Here is a 14385-nt window from a genome sequence, read left to right on the forward strand (position 1 = left end):
ACGAGGCCTATCAGCGCCCCAACCCTAAACCGCGCCCCCGAGAACCCGCTCGGCCGCGCCGCCGCAAGCTCGTAGGACGCAGGCCCCGATGGCCGCCGCCGGACGCAGCGCCAGGTCTGCGCAGCGCGTGCGCGTAGGCCGCCGGCGGCCGCAGCGCGGGCGCGTAAGGCAGCCGCCGCCACTCGGCCGCGTCGCGCCGCGGGCAAGGGCGCCGCCGGCCGGCCGCGTCGGGCGCGCAGGCAGGAAGGGACGCCGGCACGCCGCACGGCCGCGCCGCTGCCCGCTGCGGTCTGCGGACGCGCAGGGCCAGAGCGGCCAGGGCCTTGTCGCATGGCGCCTCGGCTGCTGCCGCCTGCCGGTGCAGCGGTGCTGCCTCTGTGTGCTGGCGTGCTGCGCCGTGCCGCAGACCGCAGTGCATGGACTGGGAGCAGAGCAGTAGAGTAAGCACTGAGCAAGTGAGCAGTGAGCAATCGGTGGTGAGTGATGTACCTTCCTGCTTTATTTATTTTGTGATTTGACGAATAATTGCTTTAGTTAAGGACTTAAGGTGCTCTATGTTGTTGACTTGTTGGTCATTGAAAGGGAATTCTTCTTGCAAGTCAAGCGGATATCATCACTTATTTTCAAGGCACGAAGGATTCGGAAAGTTGTCTTATAAATTTTAAGCTTTCTTATCATTATGTTATTTTTTGCTTTAATATGCCAAACAACTAGTACTTAGTATGTTGGATAATTTCAAGATTTGTCCAATTCCATGTTAAATGTATTGTGATCTTGTTGTGCATACTCAATTTATATGTCCTAAATATTAAAAATTATTGGTATGGCATGTGATTCTATAATAAATTATATATGCCGGTAGGCTAGGCTACATGCCGTCAAAACATTTTCTACCCTTTCATAGTTTCGAATACCCACCCTCCAAATCCTGGGCCCGCCACTGTTCATCATATCCTCGGCCTCTACTTTGCTCCGTGGCATAATTCTTTCCCTCACCTATCATATCATTCTAGCCATATTTCTAACTTACCCTTGGTAAAGTCATGTTGGTATGTCCAATAATTAGCCGCAAACAAAGCCATCACACATGACTTGACTATAGTCCTTTTTCATATTCTTCTTCACCATTTGTCATATGCATTGGCTCGTCATCATAAGGGCACAAAATAGATAATTTATGTGTGTCGACTAACCTAATAGTACCGGTTGCTAACTGGGGCTGGGCACACCACGTAAGGATCACTACATACGTCTGCACACGAGTGCTGTCTTTTCCCAACAATTTCTAGTACATATATGGTTAGCTACCGACCTATACATAATTGTGTACATTGAGTTTATTATAAATTAAATTACATTGTTCATCTATATCTATACCTATTTCTAAAGCATGTAAGATTTTCACCTAAATTTTTGGTTTGGTCCGCCTTGTGTCATTGACAGGTGGGCCAAGGTCCATCCCATATGTGAGTCGGACTAACCATTCGTCCACGACTCGATCATTTAGATCCCTAAAAATTAACGCAGGGACAACTATACGTATTTGATATTTGTTCCAACTTTCCGCATAGCAACGCATGGGCATAATTATCTAGTGATTAAAAATGTTGGGTAGGTTACAGTTGGACTTAAAAAACCGCAGGCTGCTCGGGAATACTAATTTTGTTGATGAGTAGATAAAAACAACAATTGAAGAAGACAAATTTCATGTAGTGGATTAGAGATGAAACCGAGGCCAATGGAAAACTTGGATGAATATATATGCTTATTATCTGCTGATAGGGTGCACTTTGTTTTAAACGACTAAACTTTTATTCTGAATATCATGGATGTGGACCAATGTGAATTCCAAGGCTGCAAATGTTTGCTTCATTGAGATCACTAGCTATGAAACCTTTTCTTTCCTCATTCACAGAAGATATACAAATACTGACTAGATTTAATTGTCTTGATTTCAGTACTTGTATCTAAAAAAATATATATGTGACAAACAGGTGCAGCAGAGTATGACGGCTTCACGGCACGCAGCCCAGTGCCGTCTCCATTCGCTCATTTGCCAGACAGTACTATTCAAGTAAGGATAGTATGTGCACCATGCCATTGTTGCGTTGGGGATCCTAGTTGCCCTCAAAGACCAGCGTGCTGCATGAAGTTAACGTGCAACCAGCCTCATGATCCGCTAGGCGCTTGTATAGTAGAGCAGCTCGCTTGCAATTGTAACAATTGCCCAGTGTAGTAGCTCCGGCGATCGGTCCTACAAGCTTGATCCATGGGGACTTGGGTGTCTTATTGAGGATAGTTTTATTCCTCACTAAATAAATAAAAAAATTTCTGTTCAAGGACATATATACGCGTGGAAGCGAGCCGCAATTAATAATACTGCAACATGCGTATTGACTGTTCGAGGGTGCCCAAGGGGGTTCACTGCTGCAAGGGGGTGGGGTGAGTGGTGTTGTTGGGAGCTCATGCCCCCTACCCTCACGTTGGATCCACACCCTGCCAATTGGAAAGCCCCGAAGTTAGTTTCAGTCATGTCTTCACTACAACACATGTGAATTGTATTTGCTATAGCTTTCTATAATAGTACCTCTGTTCCTTTTTTTCTTTACTTTCTATTTCTATTCATCAACATGCATGGCCCCGTATATATTCCCCCCCATGTTTTATTTAGGGGAATAAAATGTACTTATATATGGTCCACGCTTATACCCAGCATTTTGCCTTCCAAAAACCGAACCTGCAAAAGACAGCGGCCACTCAGTTATTATTGCCACGAGGTTCTCAATTCAATCGATTCCTCTCTCAATCCTTACCAAGTTCTCAGCCTCATCCACAGGTTATTGACTCTCAAACTCACATCCTCCAACGAGATGTGTATATGTACCCCCTCTCTTCTTAGACCTATATATATACCAACTTGCGCTTATAATTAATTATGTGCATACCATACTTGATTCCCCTTTCCCCGTACGGCTAGTTTGGGAGCCCGAATCCTGATCAAGAACCCGGCATTTTCCATGGGCAGGACCCAACGTGCAAAGTTGACCTAGGTCAACTTCCCCACAATGAGCGACTCAAACCTCATGTTCTCCCTGGGGAGGCTCTTCCCCACTTTTTCGAGCCGTACACGTCGTCCTCATCTGGTCATTACCAATGCGATGCCAGTGATGTGCCACGGCCGCAGGGGTGGATCTAGAATTTTACATAAGGTATGCCAAGCCAAGACTCTAATATATACAATGTGTAGCATTTAATGGAAAATTTGGTAAAAAATTATAAATTTTACTGTTCAATACACCCTCCATCCACTTCTTATAGCTATATCTCAAAAGCTCGAATGTTCAAAAATGATAGCTATATTTGCAATTAGCATGCACTACCGGAAAGGAGCCTCCTCCTCGCTGCCTGACCTTCTTCGAGGTCCAGTCCATGATGCCCCATCATGTCCTCCCCTCCAAGTCAGATCCGGAAGCTAGGGGTCGCCTTCGAGTTTGCCCAGATCTCGCCTGCGTCGCCGGTGTCGCCGGCACTGGACAAGTGGGGCATGGACTCAGTTTTTGCAGCAGCGAGCCTGGCGGTGGAGGAGGTGCAAAAGGTGCGGGTGTTGCGCGCCTCGCAGATGGTAGTGGTGCGCAAATTTGGTTGCGCCACCACCGCCGAGCATGACAGAAGTCCGTGCTCTCCATCAGGCGCTCGATGAGACTGGATGCGTGCCCGTCAAGACCGTCTTCCTTAGCATCATATGATACATTTTCTCTTCCGTGGTGTTATTTTCTCTCTAGGTGACCGAGTAAAGATTTGACAGGAGAAGTCCACCTTGACTCCTGTCGGTGAATTCCCGACGGTGAGCCGTCAGGAATCATATTCCTGATGGTATTTCAGGCTTTCCTGACGGTTTTTGGCCATCAGGAGTTTCCTATTTTCTGGTAGTGATGGACTGTGTCAATAGATAGCACTAGTAACGAGGAGTTCTCATTTAAAATATTGGAGGACCAATAAAAAGTGTGTTGCATTTATTATATGATAACTAAGGTTTTTTTGTCATTGTGTCGAAGTGAAATATAGCTATCAAAAGTAGATGGAGGGAGTATATAAATATAAAATAAATAGAAACGTGTGTCGGAGTTGTGCCTTAGTATAAGAGGACCTGGTCCTAAAGGCACTAACTGCCCATGAGAATAGGGTCATGTTGGACCAAGCTTTGCCCATGATCAATGGCCCATCCAACAGCTAAATGATAAGATCCTAGGCCACCACAAGCTATAAGAAAGGGCAGCCACCCCTTCTCTGAGTTATGAGAAAATTTACCATCTGCCCTAACCCTCTCAGATTAGCTCGCGAGTGCCACTCTAGGCCTCCGCCATCCACGACCCACCCATGCTATACGCCGCCAGCATCAAGCAGGCACCGGGTTATCGGCTCCCCTAAAGGCTCGTTTGGAAACCTCAACCCCCGCGGGTAGAAATCCCACGGGGCAAATTTTCCTCAGGCGGGATAATTATGCGTTTGGGAACCCATGGTACGAGGATTTCACGCCCCAAACCCCGCTGTTTCCACGGGGGCAAATCCACGACTCAGCAGGTCGGGAACTCCTCCCCGTCGCTTCGTGCGGCGTCTCAGCCTCCGGTGAAGAACTGCTTTGGTTGGCAACGGATCTTGCACGGATTAGGCTCCGGTGGTGGATCTGGAGCCGATTACCTCCGGCTAGAGGTGGATCTTCACAGATTAGACTCCGGCAACTGATCTCGCGCTGGTAGGTGAATCCATCTTCCTCCTCTTCTCCTTCCATTGTCCTACGAGTTTCTCGCGGTGAGGTGTAGTTCATCTAAACCTTTTATTTTAGTTGAGTCTCGGTTTCCACAGAGAGAAACTGCCGAGAACTGGTGATGGAGGCGATTTGTGGAACGAAAATGCAACTACTGGCTGTATGAGATTTTATTTGTGCTTCGAGCCTGCATCTGAGGTGCTGCTTCTCCTCTCATTTATTTGACGCGTTCAGATCTGCTCATGATTTTGTTTCTTTTTTTTGTTTGTTCAAGCATCAGTGTTTCATTTATTTGCTCATAGCACCGCCAACGCTACTACTAAATCAGAAGAAAATGTCAAAATCTATTTCCTGTAATGCCATTTTTTTTGTCCATGATTCTGCTGGTATCAACTCGGGGACCAATTTATATGTGTTTGTACACCAAGCTATTACCAATTCAATGGCTGAAGAAGGCTAGTACTTACTAATGTTGATAAAAGTTCGCGCAATTTATTTTTTATTTATTAAATTAAATGACTCTCCGTCCTTTCAACAGTACACTAGAACAATCCTTTTTGTGTGCATAATTGTTTGCACATTTGCAGGTTGTCATCCTTGCACTGCATAATCGTAGTTTCCTTGAACTAAATTGACAATCTATTTTTATGTCATATATCAAGTACAATGGTTGTCCTATCATGTTGTCTGTGGTTATGTGAGTCTGCGGTAACATTTAATACCTAAAAGTACAGTACTAACTACTGAAAACAGAGGCCGCAAGATCGGTTTTCTAGAACCTAGTTGACATTTGTCAATGTCTTTCCCTACTATAAATACTTGACCTGCGTATAATTTGATACATGCACAATACACCATTAGTTTCCTGCTGTAAGATGGCACTGACACCATCTTAGAATATCAAACCATCTTAGAATATCAAATATGCTAGTACAGTATCTATTTCTGATAGCACAAAGTTGTATGTCAGGTAAATGTCATTTCTTTTACCATTTGATTATATGTACTAAATCCTGATGTTCGACTAATTTGGCTAAAGAGAACAAATCCTGATGTTCGACTATATATTTTGGCTAAAGAGAAAAATCAGGTTTGTCTCTTTGAGCCTGTTAGCATCTTTATATGTACTTGTTCATTTATCTCCATGGTAAAGCTTCTTTATACAGATTCAGTTTAGTTTCAGTGATAAAGCTTCTTTATACATATTCAGTTCAGTTGCATTTTTTTCTTTTCATAACAATTTAGTCGCAGTTTGGAGCAGCTTCTACATGTTCTTATATATCCATGGTAGCATGGATGATATAGTAGTAGCGGTTCATGCTTTTAATTTTTAGTGTTTTGATTAGTTGAATGCATAACGTTTAGATGTGTTTAGAGAAGTAATATTTGCATGCATGCTGGTGGTTTGAAGCTGTTTCATTAGTTCTTCACCAGTGCCTTAGTAATTAAAGCAAAATTTCTTTGTATTACTTTGCAGAGCCCTTGCTGGTTAGAAGGTAGAAGTTATTTTGTGGCAAGATGCAAGAGTGGAGCAAATGCAGATTGGTGAAAGTTGATTATTGTGTTGCTCATGACTTTGAAATCATATATATTGGTGCTTGAGTTCTTCCTACTGTCTGAATTTTGTTCCAATTCAAAAATTGTCAAATAAATGGCTCATATCGCATTTTATTTTGTATTATCTATCTGTGAATGTGCATGGACATGACCATATGTAAGCCATTCATCTTGGTTGGCAGTATATCCTGCTATTCAGAAGGCCAAATGATTATGTTGTTGCTCTATTTATCCCCTGAATTTTTTCTTTATTTTCTGAACCTTTCTAATGTTCCTATATCATGGAAATGTTAGAAAAAAGTGAGCTGCAAATGGTATATGTGTTGAAATTATATGAGTAGATACAATATATGCTAGAGAATATTTTACAGCAAACTATATCTGGACCCTGCGAAACAACAGGGGAGAACGGAGAGGACGCTACCAAACAGCAACGGGGGAGGTGGGGTGCGGAACCCAGGGAAGCACAGGGAAGCAACAAAGCACAAAAACCCCCCTTGGGGGTTACGTTCCCTGGGTTAATGACCCTTTAGTCCCAAACGAAGCCTAAGGGGATCTACTGATTCCCATGTGAGTTCAATTAAGTTATATTTATTTTAAGTTCTTAGATGTTCAAGTAAGGCCAGGTTAGTCTAATCAAGCAGCCTAAGCTAGCTACATGATCCTAAGTTTAAGTGGCGATGTTATTTTTTCTAAAATTTGGCATCAGTGCCAGGTTAGTCTAATCACGAACCCTAAGGTCTTTTTTTATGTGCAATTAGCCATGCAGATTAAGAGTTGGTGTGCAATTAAGTTGGGTTCATTCATGTTTTAGTACAGATATCGCATGCAAATAAGAGCCGAGCATAAGAATGGAAAATGAGAATAGAAACCATTAGATCCGGTTTAGTTTTTTATTTATATTGAGGGTGAGATTAGAGACACACATGCACCGAGGTTGAAGCTCAAGATCTCTTCTTGTTTTAGCTCTATAGGTTAGTGTAGAGTTTAGGCTGAAGTAGTAGTCTTCGAGTCCCCGGCGTTGCTCAGGAGTTCTGATATGAGTTCATCTCTAGTTCTTCTTTGTAATTCTTGCCGATATCTGCATGATTTATATCCTGAGTCATCAGACATAAACTTCATGATTTGGTTGCATTATTTCCCTGTGCTTGAGATGATTAGCATATTAGTCTTAGAACTCTGACAGCTGATCCAGTATTTGTATGTTTGCTCTAGTATGATGTCTGTCCATCCGAAGGGTGAGGGCTCCACCCGGGATAGTAGAGTATCGCTTGTTAATGCAGACGTGGTGTCTCGTTTAATTAAGCATTGTTGGATGTGGCCCTTTCCCACTGTTTGTAGAGGCAGCCGGCAGGTGGTGATAGCCCTGTCCGTGCCTAGTAATCCTCCACATTCAGATTGAGGGTAGGAGGTCCATAAAGAGTCGTATGGTTTGGTCGGGCTTCTTCTGTCAAGCTAGTAGCGGTCTACCGGTTGTACCAGTTTAATCTAATGATAATGTAATCTTGGGATAGTATAGATATAGATAACTTAAGTACATATGACCCGAGTTGCTAACTTTTTTTCCTTTCTCCCTACCTTTATCCTTGTTTCGAGCTGAGTGTAAACTTGTATGTCACACTACCTCTTTATACCATTTATCTTACACTCTGTTTGGATGTCGGCATTCAGCCTCTGAATTCGGAATTGATATTGGCTAGCTTCAATTGCGGTTGTTTGGATGGATTGGAATTCAGAATTGGAAACGGAAACCAATACCAATCGGTATTCGCCACTCTCGCACCCCACGCCCTCCAATACCGAGCCTTACCCCTTGGTTTTGCGCTGAATTGGGCATGGGAGCGCCGCCCCCGACCCCCGTCTCTCTCGTTGCGCCGCCCCATCCTCCTCGCGACCAGAGCCCCCTTCTCTTCCTCGCGGCCGGAGGCCAGCGCTCCCCTTTTTCCTCATGGCGGCCGATGCCCGCTTCTTCCTCGCGGTTGGCACTCCCTTCTTCCTTGCGGCCGGACGCCCCTTCTCTTCCTCTTCCTCAGGGACGGCTGCTAGCGACCGCCACCCCCTTCTTCCTCGCGGCCGGTGGCATTCCTCCTTCCTCACGCCCGGGTGCATCTTCTCTTCCTTCCAATCGGCAGCCGGCAACCATCTCCTCTCATCGCAGGCACCCCTTTCTCCTCACAGCCGGCGGTCAGATCCACTTCATCCTCGCGGCCGGCACCCCTCCTCCTCCAACTACTCATCTTCCTCGCGGCCGGCGCGCCTCCTCCTCTTCCTCATGGCCGGCGCCCCCTCCTCCTCTTTCCTGTGCCCTATAGAGGTGGACGGCAAGGTGAGCTCCGACCCGGAGGGCGGACCGCGCGGTTGAGCTCTGGCCAAGAGGCGGCGGCGGCGCGGTGAGCTCCGCCGAGGAGGCCGGACGGCGTGGTGAGAGAGGAGAAGTAGATGGTCTAGTTCCCAATGCCAAGGTATAGACATCTAAACATGAATCGGAATTCGTTAACTCGCTGGATTCTATCTAACAATTTTATCTACATCCAAACAATGGATTTGGTATTGGACCCGATTACCAATACTACTCTGCTTTGGCATTGAACTCAATTCAATGCCAAGCCTTCAAATATCTACATCCAAATGGAGCCTTACCCCCTTTTTATGCAAATGAATATCCAATCAAGATTAGTTTACTAACTAGCCTATGCATCTTTAACTGCCGCCTTCCCTGTGGAAATATAAATGACACCCCGGTTGTACTCCTAGGTAAAATGCTACAATAGTATTTCGTACGCTTACGGATTTATTCATGGTTTATGAAATACCTACCACCCCCTTGACCTCTGTGGGAGTTGCCGTCCGGGATCACCCGATTCCAGCGGTGACGTTGGTAAGCGTCAACTGGTGGAAAGGGTGGTTCGCCGTATGATTTAGTAATATACGGCGGCACAAAGTTTGCCAATTCATCGTTCGGCCAGGGTTAGCCAAACTTGGAATTGACACTTGGCGGCGCTCCTCAGGTATCACTAGTGGAAATCGATGCATCGATGACGAACAGCTTTCGTCACAGAAAGATCCAAATTCATCGTGCAAAGAATCCTGCGACGAATTTGTGACAAGTAGTGACGAAATTTGGTTCATCAAAAACGAAGCATCGAGTTAGATCTACCTTGACGAAATAGCCAAAACGTCACTAAAATGATTTTTTCACGACGAAAGGAAATTTCGTCGTGAAACCATTTTTGCTTCGCTGATGCGTCACTGAAACGTCACTGGATGCCTGGATCCACGTGTGCACGTCCGCACTGGCAGGCGCCATGGGAGACGCTGGTGCTCCACGTGGCTTTGTCCACGCTGGCAGGTAACGTTGCTAGCAACACGTGTCGCGAAAGACGGTAGCGACGTGGCAAGCTGGTAACAGTCTATGTGGCGATATGAGCAACTGACACGTGTCAATTTGTTTTCGATCATGTGTCATCTTCCAGTTTTTCCATGTGTCCTTTCTCGATTCTGTTGACACTGTTTTTGACACGTGTCAAGGAAGGTGATATCACGGAAGAAAGATTGCCGATTTGCGAGAAACTAAAACATGTACAGGGTCAGGGTCGGCCGATGAAGTTGCAGCCGATGGGCTAGAGGAATATTCCATGAAGATGCTGATCCATACGTTTTGGTGATCGGCCGATGAGAGTTGTCGACGAGTCGAGTCAGGATGAAGGAAGGAAGCCCGAACTTTACATGATTTTGGCGAGTCGGTTGTAATATATTATTATAGTTTAATTTAGGGAGTCCTTTTCTTTTTTCTTTTAGGTCAAGTAATATGTTTGCCGTAATCGGTTAGGACTTGTTAGCGTAGACTATAAATATCAGTTTTACGGGACCGAAAAAAGTTGATACACATCCAATACAACAAACCCTTTACAATTTCCTCGCACTTTATTTTTCGGCGACTTCGCCACTTTTTTTTCTCTTTTCAACGAGTTCTTTCAAGTTGATCAAGGACGTCTAACATTCGAGCGATTTGATTTGCTGGTGAGTTTTTGTTTTATCGAGTATATTTGAGCTTTAGCTACCGGGCGTATCGCTGTGGCTTTGTTCAAATCTATTCAAAAGTTATCAAATTCATCTAGGCTTTGATCTCGGGCGTATCGCTATTTTCTCGTCTAGATTTATTCACAATTTATCGATATCGGCTAGATTTGTAGGTTTTTCTATGCTTTTTGGCCATTATCACATCTAGTCGAGTAACCCTTGCTGAGTATTAGTATACTCAGGGTTGTTGTTGTAACCCATCTGAGCAGGTTGTGTCCCCGCTGGCTTCGAGAAGGCTTGTGCGTCCTGGACTGGACAACCGCTTCCTCCTGGGTGGACAGTCGAGTCGGTCCCATCTTCCCTGTGAAGCTCGGGCAGGTTGGCATCACATCAATGGGTAGGATGTGGAGCTCACCTTGTATCGTCGTTCGTAGTTACTGTATTGTATTTCGAACTCTGTTTTAATTTCCGCTACGTTTGAACTCTGTAGTTTGTATTCAAAATTTTTATGTAAAACTAGTGTTGTAAATTAATTTGAGAATCTCTATATGCTTGTATCACCTGTGCTCATCTTTGTGCGAGACTTCTAGTGCAAATTGTGATCCTGGAGTACAGTAGTTTAATCAGAAATTACCCGACAGATTGTCGGATTACACCGTTTTAAGTGTGTGGTAACTTGATTATTTATTAAGATAATAATTAGTGCACCTCAGCTGATTTAATTTGGGTGATTCTGCTACAATACTGGGGACCAAGAGTGACTGACGCCACCAGAGATTGAACTCTAGCAGCTCGTTTGTTGAAAAGTTGGTTAGCCGGCACCGGATGAGGTAGTGCGGAGTAAATCTGGTGACAAAAGGACACTGGCCATAGCTCCATATGAGGGAGTGCGAAGTAAAAGGTAGCAAGAGAGTGGTCTCCTTGACACAGTTCTTTTTTTATAGTTAATCCAATCTCCAGGAGTGCCATTAAGAACAACTTATCTGACTCGTGGTTGGAATGTTCTGAACCCATTGTCTCCATTTCTGAGGAAAATTCTTCGCTTCGAGGATAGCATCAAGTGCTGACCATTCAATACAATCAAAAGTTTTACAAAAATCGAGATTTGGAGGAACAGCAGGGATGTGTCTTTCGTGATAAGTTTGAACTAAGGCCAATTTCAATAGAAGTTTTATGGACACAGATATCTAAACTGAAAAATAGGTAACCATGCTAGATAAGTTTCATGGTGATGAAATTCTCCTCACATCCCATGAAACTCTATTCTTCTCTCTCCTTTTCACGTCAGCAAAATTGATGATATTTATTGTCATAAAATTTTCTATGAAACTCCCACTGAGACTGGCCTAACTCGGCTGCCTAAATGAAACTTTCATAGATCCTTCGGCTCTTGCAGAAGCCCATTTGATCTGGGTGGATTGTGATTAATTCCATACTAACTCTTGGAGCCAGCATAGTGAAACAACTATTCCTTTTCTTTTTTTTCTATCACTCCTTTCTAGACATTTGGGCCTGCAACCAACCCATATCTGCAACTATTCCTTTTCTTTTTTTTTCTATCACTCCTTTCTATAGCCATTTGGGCCTACAACCAACCCATATCTGCAGCCTAGTAGAACACCTTCGAGGCCCGCATTTGTGACACTAACCTTTGTTCTGACTTTAGAACCCTTTCTTTAGTTGCCCTGCAAAAAAAAATGGATTTAAACCATCAGCAGTAAACTGTTGCAAGTGAATCGATAGGCCAAATACCAGTCAAGGTAAAATACTGCAAGAAAAACTGGATTTTATACCATCAGCAGTAAAATGTTGCACGTGAATCAATAGGTCAAGTACCAGTCCAAGTATAATAAGTCATTGTCGTCCTTCTTTAATGGTAGTAATTTAAAGTTATTTCTAAAAATGGCATATAATACTTTATTTCGAATTCGCACGTAGCATCCTAAAATTAGCATTACTTTTTTACATTTTCATTTGAATAGTAGTACAGATATGGATATTTTCAATATAAATAAATTCTGATTGAAGTCCAGATTCAGTTGACACACTGTTTTGTTACAGGTTGCCCCACATCCTTCTGCTTTGGAAAGGTTTCAGGAAGTTGTGCAGCTAGTAACGTCCAAGGAAATCGTCCTTTTTCTAGACTGCGATGGCACTTAGTCGCCAATTGTAAATGATACGATGGCACGTTGCAAGACGTCATCAGGTGTTTCAGAACCTCGATCGTCAGCGGGAGGGCGGGTGCAAAGGTGAGCAATTTATTCTTTTTTCAAAAAAGTACAATTCACAATTTTTACTTAGCCATGCCGCTCGCTATCATCTGGTGCACTTCGTGACAGATAGTGGCGGACGCAGGATTGAGTCTAGGGAGAGTTAGTCCCCTACTCCCATGTTGGATCCGCCCCTAGCAGATGCAAAAAAAAAAAGCATATTTAACTTGTCCAGCCCTACCAGTTTTACTTACGCGTGCTCTATTTACAGGTTTTATTTTAACTCTGCCTCGTAGGTGTTCAAATTTGTTGGTATCGACGAGATCAACTACGCGGGAAGCCATGGAATGGACATTAAATTGTCCACGGCCACTGCAAGTACCAGTAACGACATAGTAGACAAGTTTTATTGTTTGTTTTTTATTTCTATTCGTTTGATCTATAAATTTGTTGATATGTGAACTTGTATATTTACCTTAGACTGAAGAAGAACGTGGTTCCTACCAGTCTGTAGAGCAGCACCTGGCGGCAATCACTGAGGTACAGTATATATCTGTCAAAAGTAATGTTCAAACTAATCTATAGAATTGAAGTCTAACAAATAGTATACTTGCACAATAGGTCTATAACTCTCTGTTGCGTGCAACGAAAGAAATAGATGGTGCAGGTGTCGAGAACAAGTATCAGGTGTCTGTCCACTTTAGAAATGTAGCAACGGAGGTAACTTATATTCTATTTTGCTTGCAATTTTCCTGCTTCATGTCATCATATGAATTGCAACAAACATATAACAAAAATAATGAATATCTTCTTCTTTATTATTTACAGGATCACCTTCGTGTACAAAAGGTCGTGGAGGAAGTCTTTGCAAACAAAGGGGGTGGTCTTAAGATGACTGAAGGACATAAGGTGTGTTTTTCTTTCCTAGTCAACTTTAATTATATTTACAGTTTACATATTGGATATGGATATTTCAAAATGATACATGTAGATTCATATCAAAAATAATTATTTTGTGGTACAAATATATTACAACGAAAACTATAAAATTGTTATCTTGGTGTAGTGCTGAGGTCCTAAATGTCACTCTTTGCAACTAAAGAGTATATTAGTGTGATTTCTATATTAGTTTGCTTTTCCTATTGCAAGGATTACGAGGTTTGTCCACCAATCCGTTGGAACAAAGCGGATGCTGTCTTGTACCTCCTTGAGCACCTTAGGCTAGGCGACCTAGCAAAAGTATTCCCTATATACGTAGGTGATGACAGGATAGATGAAAAATGCGTTCGAGTTATGTTTCTGGACAACCCTGCACCACTAAATAAATAACTTTTTTACATGATTTCTTAATTTGTTGGTTATTATTCAAGCGCTCCCTGAAAAAACTAGTGGGGTTGGAATTCTTGTTTCAGAGGCCGCCAGGGAGATCCACACCTTCGACACATAAGAAGACCCTTCCCAGGTAATTTCTCTAATCCACATCTATGCATTTGTAATCCTTGTATCACATATAATACTCACGGTTGAAATACTCAGGTCATGGAGTTCCTTAAGCTTCTGGTAAGAGGGAAGAGGGAAATAGAAAGTAGGCGCCAGTGGCGGATCCAGAATTTGTGCTTCAAGAGGGCTCATCTTCCTTCTCCATCCTCCAGCCCCCATTTCTTTTTCTCTCTCTACTTTCCATGGAGTTTCTGGTGAGGGGGGCTTGAGCCCCCTGCCCTCACGTTGGGTCCACCCTGAGTATACCGCAACTTGATTTCCGCCATTGTGTGTGATTGAACTATGTGCGAGTGTGAGATCGGACTATTTGTCTGATGTAACTATGTGTGAGGT

At 43.6% G+C, this 14385-nt stretch overlaps 1 long non-coding RNA gene across 1 annotated transcript; it reads left to right on the forward strand.

The window, feature by feature from the left end:
- The first annotated feature begins 215 nt into the window (after positions 1 to 215).
- Positions 216 to 824, forward strand: LOC120701419. The gene is made up of 2 exons (XR_005686093.1): positions 216 to 476; positions 583 to 824. It is a non-coding gene; the product is annotated as an uncharacterized LOC120701419 (long non-coding RNA).
- The last annotated feature ends 13561 nt before the right edge of the window (positions 825 to 14385 follow it).

Source organism: Panicum virgatum, chromosome 3K (genome assembly GCF_016808335.1).
Source record: "Panicum virgatum strain AP13 chromosome 3K, P.virgatum_v5, whole genome shotgun sequence".
NCBI lineage: Eukaryota > Viridiplantae > Streptophyta > Magnoliopsida > Poales > Poaceae > Panicum > Panicum virgatum.